This window comes from Artibeus jamaicensis, unplaced genomic scaffold (assembly GCF_021234435.1).
Source record: "Artibeus jamaicensis isolate MK-2021 breed Jamaican fruit bat unplaced genomic scaffold, CSHL_Jam_final contig_76, whole genome shotgun sequence".
Classification (NCBI taxonomy): Eukaryota; Metazoa; Chordata; class Mammalia; order Chiroptera; family Phyllostomidae; genus Artibeus; species Artibeus jamaicensis.
In genome coordinates this window covers 9,257,396-9,268,024 of record NW_026521954.1, presented here as the reverse complement: position 1 = coordinate 9,268,024, position 10,629 = coordinate 9,257,396, and the positions used below count along the sequence as shown (strand labels likewise).

Genomic DNA, 10,629 nt, shown 5'->3' with positions numbered 1-10,629 from the left:
ACCATGATAAACACAGGAGGAGGAAAGCCTTTGAAATTCTGTGCGTATCATTTCCATTAACTGAAAAAGAAGTCTTTGAAGCTGTATGTTAATCCCAAGATCCAGAGAAGGGAGAATGAGGGGGAGCCTGAAGGCTGGCTGCAAGCATGTAACCCCTAAAACTTCGATGGGTAAAGCACTCAGACCAGCTGGTTGCCCCCTTGCAGCTTAGTACTCAAGTGTATTTCATAAATAAACTTGCTACCTGGTTTCTACTATATTTTTGTCTCTCATCTAAATTCATTTTTTGCAAGCAAGACAAAACCTGAGGAGGGAAAGGCCCCTAAACTTGGGTCTCCTCTATAACAAAGACCTTGCCTCTCAAAGGACACACCTGGAAAACTAATGAATAATCTCTTGAGATCATCCCCTGGGACCTCCCCTAAAACCCTTACCCTTAAAAGCCCTTAGGAGAGAGGACCCAGTGTGTTCTCCTTCTTGGAAATAGCCCTGCACCTTTCTCATGTCCACTCCCTCTTCCTTGCCAAGTCATATTACCTTTATCCTGCTCTCTCTTAAGCTACAAGGAACCCTTCTTTTACCCTTTTAACTTGTTTCCTGAGCCCATTTCTTCTACTGCTCATTTATTCTGCCTCTGTGAAGTTCTAAATAGACTTTCTCTTACAATTTGTGTCTTGACTCTGAATTCTTTCTTAGTCTGAACTGAAGAACCAAGGTTACTGGACTGAGGTCTATTCTGAATCCTGTGGTCTAACACCTGGTACCGTTATTGTTGTCAACCCCACATTTTGATGTGTTTTCTTATTTGATGAAAACACTAAGGTTTTTTAGGGATAAGAGGAATCCATGTGCAGTAAATTCAGATAAGTCAGAGGGCAAGAGCCAAAACTGGTTAGGAAACAAAAGTAATGAAATTTAAAATTAGAAGAATATTTTTGTTCACTGTTCTTAGCTACTCTCCCACTATACTTTTTGAAAAGGACAAAATAAATGTGACTTCCTTGTAATAAAAATTCATAAATAGATTTAAGAAAATAATGCTATTCTCTGATAATAATTGGAAACATTAGCAATTTATGAGATTCTGTGAAGAAATTTATGAAATTTCTTATAAAATTCAATTCTGAATTTTAAAGAAAACCTGGGGAGAAACCTGGGATTGAGCTGTTGCTAGATAACCAATCTTCAAAGTGAAGTAGAACTGATTTCGTGATTGATAATTTGAGTTGAATTTGATCATGTATGATGTCAATGTACAAACTAAAAAAGGGGGAGGGGAAAGTCAACGATAATGAATAGAGGGTCATGGGCACAGCCAATAGGGGGGCTTGACCTGGAAACAAAAGTCCACATTGCTTACAAACACATAAAGAAAATACATAGCTCTATTATTTTTGAGTATGTTCTTCTCTTGCATCTTTTAGTAAATTTAGGTTTAGAGGTATTTTCACTTACATCTTTGAGTTGAAGCAGAAGCAGAGACAGCTCCTTCTTCTATACAAAGAATGACCAGAAGATTTCTCCTTGACGTTTTGTGTAAATTTTGTTCATTCATACTTATGCCATGAGAGTGTTCAGCAAAACTATCACAGCTGTGTAGGCTTCCTCCATGGAACTAACAATGAGAGTGAAGATATAGAATGATGCCTCTGACCTGCATTTGGGGGGTGGGGGGAAGCAGAAGCAATTATTACTTTTAAGATTTCCCCCCACCAAGGGAGAAATGCACAGTAAATGCTCTTACTGCCAGTGAATTAATGATTTGCAAATAAAGTTTTAAATGACTTTCCATTGTGATCCCCATATGGTTTCTCTGCTGTTCTTGACCTTAATGTTAAACTTTGTCTCCTGCTTATTTTTCTTGATGTTTTCATTTATTCAGCAGGTATGTCTGTCTATAATAAAAGAAATGTGAGGTTTGGACATGTGATTATTTGATTATTTCTGGGTCTCTCTGCTGAATTCAGTGACTGCTAATTTTCAAATTAGTATAAAATAATGTAGTGTATACAAACCTATATATATATATGTGACTTACAATGTCTGGCTCTATTCTAAGAGCTTTACTAATATTAACTTATTTAACCATTGAAATAACCCTACAAGAAAATTACTTACAATCGTCTCACTTTTCAGGTAAGGAAAATGAAACAACGTTTCAGCAAGTTACCCAAGATAATCTAAAAGTGAGCTACAAGTCCAAACCCAGACCTTCGGCTCCAATAGTCTGTCCCCTTCATCACTATGCTCTGTGCCCTCATTGATCAGTGAGACCGTATTCCCTCCAGCCCTTCAGACGCAGATGGACAGTTGACTGTTCCTACACACTGTCTCAGAACTTGGAGATAGACTTTTTTGTTTTAATCTTCACCAGAGAATATGTTTATCCATTTTAGAGAGAGAGGAAGGGGAGGAGAGAAGGAGAGAAAGACAGAAAAACATCAACGTGAGAGAGAAACGTCAACTGGTTGCTTCCCATACCCACCTGACCAGAAATCAAACTTACAACCTAGGTGTGTTTCCTGACCAGGGGTGAAACCTGCAGTTTTTTGCTGTACAGGGTGATCTTCCAACCAACTGAGCCATCTGGCGAAGGATGGAGATATATTTTCTAGTGCTCCGGAAGAATATCTCCTGAAGAAACTGCTTCCCGTAAATCAGAGGCATCTCATTATCTTGAATAATACAATGGCACTTCAGAGGCCAAGGAGAAGCTGAGTTTAGTGGTTGTCCTAGGTGAAGACAGTACATAGCTAGGTGGCAATGCATCTCTGCAAGAAGCCTTAAATAATTCTGGAGATTCTGTGAGCACGGTGTTTGGCCTACTTAAAATGACAAATTTCTGTGAATTATAACTTCTGTGTCTGCTTGTTTATAATTGATATAACTCAAATTCTGAAGCTAAGATTAATAAAAAATTGAGATACGCGGTGTACAAAAAATAAGCCCAAGTCAATCCATATGAGTAATCAAATCTCAAAAATATTTGTTAGAAGGTCAATTTTGGGATTATAAGGACCTTCCTTAAACGTAAGCAAATCTAAAGTAAGGATAAGCTAAGTAAATAGTTATGCTTTTTTTCAGAGGTTGTTATTCTTTTATTTATTTTTTCTGAATTTTAAAGAAAACCTGGGGAGAAACCTGGGATTGAGCTGTTGCTAGATAACCAATCTTCAAAGTGAAGTAGAACTGATTTCGTGATTGATAATTTGAGTTGAATTTGATCATGTATGATGTCAATGTACAAACTAAAAAAGGGGGAGGGGAAAGTCAACGATAATGAATAGAGGGTCATGGGCACAGCCAATAGGGGGGCTTGACTATGGGAGTAGGATGGGTGGGGCAGGGGAGAGCAACAGGGGAAAAAGTAGTACAACTGTAATTGAACAACAATAAAAACATAAAATTAAATAAAATACTTACCAACTTGAAGAGGAAAGGTGTGATTTTCCTGCTTTTTAGTCTCCAGGACGGATTCAATTGACTATTAGGATCAAGAAAACAGACCACTAGATTCTGCAGTCCCAGAGGATACACAGCATGTCTACATACTCAGCACTGTGTCTCCGGAAACTGACCAAGTTCATGGCACGTACTTGATGCCCAGGTGACAAGAAAAAAAGGGAGGAAGGAAGGGAGAAAAAAAGAAAGAAGGGAGGGAGGGTAGAAAGGAGGGAAAGAGGAAGGAAGGAAAAGAGGGAGGGAGGGAGGGAGGAAAACATGAGGAGGGAGGGAGGATGGGAGGAAGACGGACTTTAAACTAATTTATAGAAAATATTATTGAAAATATTGTTGTTAATAATCTGGTCTCTAATATAATCTTTGTCCAAATGAATGGCCTTTAAATTTCAATGTAAACATGTTCAGAAATTTCCACCTGTTTCAGAAAAGAACAAATTTAAAAAATTATTTCTCCGCTCCAAACTTTTTTTCTATTGTCTTTTAGAAAAAGCACTTTCCTCAAAAGCATCTATAGTCATGTATAATTTCTATGGCAGGGGGTGGGGGCATGCAAAATCACTGCAGTTAAACACAATGCTTTCTTCCTTTTAAAATTAGCTCTGAAATTGTAGCTCCTAATCAAAAACTGAAGGAATACACATGGATTATAGATGAGAGCTGAGGAGATAATAAATACAGCAGTTTGCAACTTAATGAATTTTTGATCTGGGCTGTAAGGAAGTTCTTATGAAGGCTTAAAAGCAAATTTGAGTTCCTCCATATTCCAGGCCAAATTCCATTATCTTGTCCCATTCATTCAACTATTTACGAACATTAGAGCATGCCCCAGATGCTCATCTGAAGATTTGTTTAAGGTTTTTACAGATAGTTTCTGTCTTCTAAGATAGGGGCTCTCTCTTTTCATGATTAGAGACTTTTAAGCAAAAAAGATAATAGGCAAAGTCTTTGAGTCCATTTTGCATTCATGAGATTTTTCAAGTCCTTTCAAAAGAAGCCCATCTTCTTCTCATCCCAGCATGACTCATGCTTTTCTGGGTTGTGGTCACAAACTCCAGCAAAAAAAAAAAAATCAAACTCTTCGCTTTAGATGTTTTACATTGCTACACCACTGCTGGAGATCTCTTTGAAAAGCTTGATCGGGACAGGACTTGTTTTACACAAAGTTTTTCTGTGAAAAGGCTGTGGGTGGAGGGGCATGAAGGTTAACACAGGAGCAGAGTTCAGGAACAGAGTTACCCTTCTTCTGCTGGTCTCTGGGCATTTCATCCGAGTTATTTATAAATAGATGCAATAGATGTCCTGCTGTTTTGAGTGATTGTCTAGTTTTAATTAGGTAAGGGCTATAAGCATTTTAATTAGATATCCAAATCCATCATCTGAGATTTTCCTCCCCTCAGAAAATAAACCTAATTTGATTTCTTCTTCATTAAATATAAAGGCAGTAAAATCTTATGAATAGATTTTTAGCTCAAGAGATTGAGATCTTTCAGATAGGACAGTAATATATGCACAGATTTTTTTTGTCCTAAATTTCTCTAAGCTAATGAACTGTATGAAAGTAATGAAGTTAAACCATAACGGGTTAAGGGTGGTGCAGTTTTCCAACGCAGAAAAGGAAAAGGGTTTCTAGATTAATGTTTGGTGACCTGAATTAGAGCCTCTTTTGCTCTTGCCTTTTAAACTCAGTATTTAAAAGGTGTAACTTTGTCCGCATGTGCATGTGAGTGCGTTTTATATGAGATGGAATGAGCAGTGCTGTCATGCCACTGCGATGTACATGACCCTCTGGTTTCTGTCACTGTGGGTGCAGTCAACAATGAAATTCAGGCATGAGAGCAGGAGAAAAGATCTTGTAAAGAGTGAGCACTGTCGACCCTGCCTTTTTCAGAATGTCTTTCACATATGCAAATCACACTGTTTTCCACATATTTTTAAACCAGTTTCCAAAGCGGTAGCCATGGGTGGTGAGAACCACGGTTATAAAGCCCAGCTCTTCTGCTCCTTGGCAGGGGCCTTAGCCAAGTTATTTAACCGGTTGAAAACTCCCCCCCTTTCATTTTACCCCACGATATGGACTCTATCTACTTGTGGTTGTTGGGAGAGTGGTAAAGAATATAAAGAGGCTTCTGGCATCAGACAAGTTCCTGTTAAATGGTCCTTATTACCATTTTATCATCTTTGCTTTTCAGTTATTATTTCCTCTCTGTCTTCTTTCCACTTGCTTTTATTTCCATTGGCTCAGCCCCCAATCTAGACAGCTCACACTTAATTAACAAGAGCGTTTTACTCTTTTCAACAGTAGTCACTGAAAATCAGGTTGAGGGGTCTGAGAGAGTCTGTTTTATTCTTCTACAATGTGGCTAATCAGAGAAGCTAACATAGAGTTAAAATTACAGTATAATCTTCAGTAATTTTTATACTAAACTATACAAATATATTTAAACTCCAGATTTATTGGTTAAGGCAAATACTTTGGCCCCATTTTTTGAAGAGCCCAATTAAACAATCTATATGTTGATCCATTATTTCATAAACTTTCTGGGATGTATCTTGAAAAAGTCAAGTGTTTTTATGTCAACATTTTCCCATTCTCTATGTGACTCTGTATGTTTGTACAATACCATCCTGAAGATAAGTGTATTTTCAAATGGCTATCTATTCAGGTAAAAGCAACTGTGGCCATACAAGACCGAGTGCAACCTAAATTAATTGAGATTTCATTTAGAGTGAGATTTTATTTAATTGAGAGTCTGAGATTTCAAACTCTTGAGGGTTTTGGGTTTTGTTTCATGTATGGCTAAAGTCTCTCTGTATGATGGTAAGCATATTGCAATGTTTAAATATATCAGATCAACATCTTGGATACCTTAAAACTTACAAAATGTTATGTGTCAGTAATATTTCTATAAGTAAATACAAACGTAAATATTTTAAAAATAAATAAAATGTCCCTGTATATTGGGAATGGAGAGAGATATGTTTGCAAGAGCCAAAGACAGTCTGGGCATTCTCCTAGAATAAATATTACAAATTTTATGACACTAATTTTAGAAGACATCTGTCCTATCTTTATGGCCCAATTCAAGGAACATCATTCTGAAACTACCCTTAATTAGTAGTGAAGAATTGATTGCTCTTTTATTCAGTTTCTTAAAGTATAATCTTCATATTTTGGTTATAATACTTATTCAATGCATGAATCTGTCTTACTTGAGTTAGTCTTCTGTGCATAACTGATCGTATTTTCATTTCCTTGTCCAGGAGGGCTCCCAGCCTAGAACAATCCCCCTGTGTATAGTGGTTTGCCTTGTTGACATAGTAGAGGTAGGTGTACTGTTACTCTTATAAATTGACAGGCAAACTGTCCTCAGAGGGCAATTCTGTAAGTACCCATTGTGGAAAGTTTTACAAAAAGTAAGAATTTGCCCAGGATTTTGTAGATTAGCATGAGTTATGGATTTAAGAATCATTTTACCAGGACAAATTTGTAAGCTAATTTTATTTACATAATTTCATATCCCTTAAACTTTTGCCTTCTTAAATAGTGCAATATATTATGCAAGCAGATAGAGGTATTTGGTTAAAATTCCTGAACAGATTTGATTTTTCTCTTAGTTGCAGCCTGGAATTTATAACAGAGGGGAAGAGTTTCCCTAAAGTCCTCCAGTCTTCCTGGAGCTGCTTGCACAGGTAAAACCACAGGCTGCTGCATTTTTCCACAAGCTCCCTTGAGTTGTAAAGAAGGTAAAACATATCTTATTTGGGGACTTTTTCATATTCTATGAAACTGTTCCTAAGAGTGCACAAGCCCTTCTTCGTACCTGAGACAATTAGATTTACTCAGAGAGGCCTGTGACTATACAAAATCAGGGTAAGATCTAATTAGACTATTGTGTATGTTAATATGTTTTGTCTGACTTAGATATTTGATGGAGACTTTTTTCTTTTTCTTTTTAAAGGATTCTGCAAGGATAAATGCATGCAATTAGCAGTGCGTAAATTTCCATAGGCTCCTGTAACTGGGTCCCAGTGCTCTGCACGTAGACAGCAGAATATTTATGAGCAGAATTTCATTTGTGCTCAATGTCAGACAAGCATTCATTTGTGTTGGCTCCTCCTCCTCCTTCCCTCCTGTATGCCTGTATATGGACGTGCATGTCTTGTGTGAAACATGAGAACATTATCTCCACTGTTCACCTAATTTTGTAAGAGATAGTAGCAGTCATAACATGTGGAGGTATTTTGGGATTCAGAAAGTGAACCAAGACAAATACTTCATGTAGTGCAGTATGTCCACACAGAGCTGAAAAACATATCTTTTGTGTTTCACAGAATCCCTAAAATTGAAGTAAACTTAAAACAGCCTACAAGGTCAGTAGAGAATATTTCTGTTTCTATCTTTTTGTGTGTGTATGGATTCACAGTTCACATAAAAGGCGATCATGTGTGCCCTGTAATAGCTTTATTATGTTATGCAACTTAAAGACTGATAAATTATGTACACAGGAAGATAATATAGGGGAAATTGCAAAGCACATTATTTTGGGGTAAACTGAGTGATAGGAAGATGTAAAGCTATGTTAAAGAGCTAGAGGATGAGTTATGAAAACCACTGGTGGGCAAAGTGGTGCTTTAGGGGGCTTTGAAGGTATAGAGGAGTTCTTCTTTGTCTATCATTTTATCATTTTTCAAAAAAATGTTTAAACTTTATATTTTTTATTGAATTCATGTATTTTTCACTCACTAACTCATATAATAAGTGTATAGTGTATCCTACCATGTCCCAGATGCAGGAGGTGCAAAGGTGAATAAAACTAATGTAATACTTCTTCTTACAGATTGTGCAGTCAGTAAAAGTACACGTGTATGTCTGTTTTTGCAATAATGGTAAGAGATATGGCCAGAAAAACAAAAGTAAAGGGTGATGTAAAAAAGTTTTTAAAAAATTCTAGCCAGGCCCAAGGAGGCAGGAAATCAAAGTGACAGTTAATCTGAGATTAGATGACTGGATGAGAATTGATCAGGTGAAGGGGGAGGAAGAATGCACGGATGTGGAGGATATAATGGATTGAGATCTTGGAGCAAGAAGGAAGTGGCCCATTAAAGGCACAAATTGAATTGAGAACCATATGTCTGGACTGTAGTAACAGCAGGTAAAAAGTTTGAGAGGAGATGGAGAGTTAACTATTAATGTGCCATGATGTCATTTTAAAATGGGAGAAGACAAAGTATGTACACGTTTTTGCATGTGTTCTGTTCTTTCTGAAGGATACATCATACATAACAATTAATCTTGTAAATTACTGGTTACCATTTTATTAAAAAATTTGCTGAACCCTCCAGGCATACTATATCTCTTCAAGTTTAGGGCTATCTTGATCATTACAAATTTTCCTACAGTCATTCATTTATTAACCAACTTGTCCAGACACCAGTTTGTTCTGGAGATGATGCTAGATGTTGATATAAAGAGATGGAGGATACATAGAACAGTGTTTTTGCCCTCAGGAAGGTTGTAATGTAGAGGGACAATGCCTATGTCAGTGTTCTGTGATATCGTTAAATGATCTTTCTACTTTAGAATATGTCTTGGTTTAGAGAACAATTGTGAAGAGAGTACAGAGAGTTCCTATATCTCACACTCAGTTCCCACTATTATTTACATATTACATGAATATAATAAATTTGGAACGATTAATGAACCAATATTAATGCATTGTTATTGTTACAGAACAGACACACCAGGGTTCATATACTACTGGAGGATGGTATACTAATACCATCTGGACCACATGCTGGGCTTGATTGTCCGCCGCCAATTGGAAAGACATCTCTCAATGCCAGAGATTTGTGGAAAGGAAAGGAATGTTCATTTAATGCCATACAGACCTAACGTAGTAACCTAACATCTTCATTAAAATATCCTCCACCTACACAAACAGTGATCCCTTCTCCCCCTGCCCTAATTCAGGGTACCATAACTCAGGACAAGAGCACACATCCGTGTTTCAGGCCGCTGGCACTGTCATCTGTCTCGCTGTCCAGGCAGGATCTCTAATTAATCCAAAGTCATGGATTAATGCCAGTAGACTGTGGCACCTTCTCACAGTCTACTGGCAAGAGTTCTTTGCACCCATTTTTTCTAGGCAAAGTCTCTCCTGCTTCCCAGGCCATGTGGCCAAAGGGAGCACCCCAAAGCCCCATGGGCCTCTTCTACCAAAGCTGCAGGGGTCTGTACTCTGCCAAAAGCATGTGGCTCTCTTTTTCTCCTGGATTCAGTGTTCCCTACTCCAGCAAAGCCATGTGGTTCTCTTCTTCAACTAGCCAAGAAAGGGTCCTCACTCTGCCAAAACCACGTGGCTCTTCCTTGATGGCTGCTCTGACAGTGTTTAAATACCCATGCCAGTGTTCCTCTGTACCCACACTTCCAACTCCTCCCACAATCAGTTACACCTGCCAGCATTCCTGTATTATTCCAAGTTTACTGGGCTGCCATCGTGAGTCTGCGCAGATGTGTCCCCTTGTCCTGGAGCCAATCTTCTCCAAGCTCCCATGCAGGTGCTGTAACTTGGGGGACCTGCCCCCTAGTTACATCTTGGGGGGAAGTGACTTCCATCCCCCTGGCTCCAAGCCTGGCCACAGCCATTTAACATATCTAAGAGATCTGCCAAAGGCTGTAGATGTGTTCAATAACCATGCCGTGGATTAGCTGCAAGGCTGTGGCTGTACAAAACAGCCCTGCATGTTCCTGCTCCGTGTGTCCCTTCCCCCAACTCACACCTGTGGGGGAAGGAATGAGGACATCTTATATGTCTCTCCAGTATTTCCTAGACACCTTGAGTTCTGGACCCCATTCCAAATCCCTTTTTGGGGCCTCCCTCTTGGCCGCACCCTGTATCATTATGAACTGAAGTTCACACTCACATAGCACATGTCCTTTGTTTTTACCCAGTGTCTTTTCTTTCTGCTTCAGGATCCCATCCAGGAAACCACACTCCATTTAGTCCTGTTTCCTGAGGCTCCTTTGGCAGCAAAAGTTTCTCATTCCCTATTTTTGATGAGTTTAAATTTTTGAGGTGGTCTACTCAGGTATTTTGTAAAATTTCCATCAGTTCAGATTTGCCAAATGCTTCTCTCTTGATGAGGCTGAAGTTACAGGTTTTAGGA

At 38.4% G+C, this 10,629-nt stretch overlaps 1 long non-coding RNA gene across 1 annotated transcript in view; it reads left to right on the top strand.

Moving 5' to 3' along the window:
• Positions 1-7,712: 7,712 nt before the first annotated feature.
• LOC128628451 (uncharacterized) overlaps positions 7,713-10,629 on the top strand; it is a 35,638-nt gene continuing 32,721 nt past the window's right edge. Inside the window, exon 1 of the long non-coding RNA XR_008392859.1 lies at positions 7,713-7,833. This is a non-coding gene — a long non-coding RNA (uncharacterized LOC128628451). The remainder of the gene's footprint in view (positions 7,834-10,629) is intronic.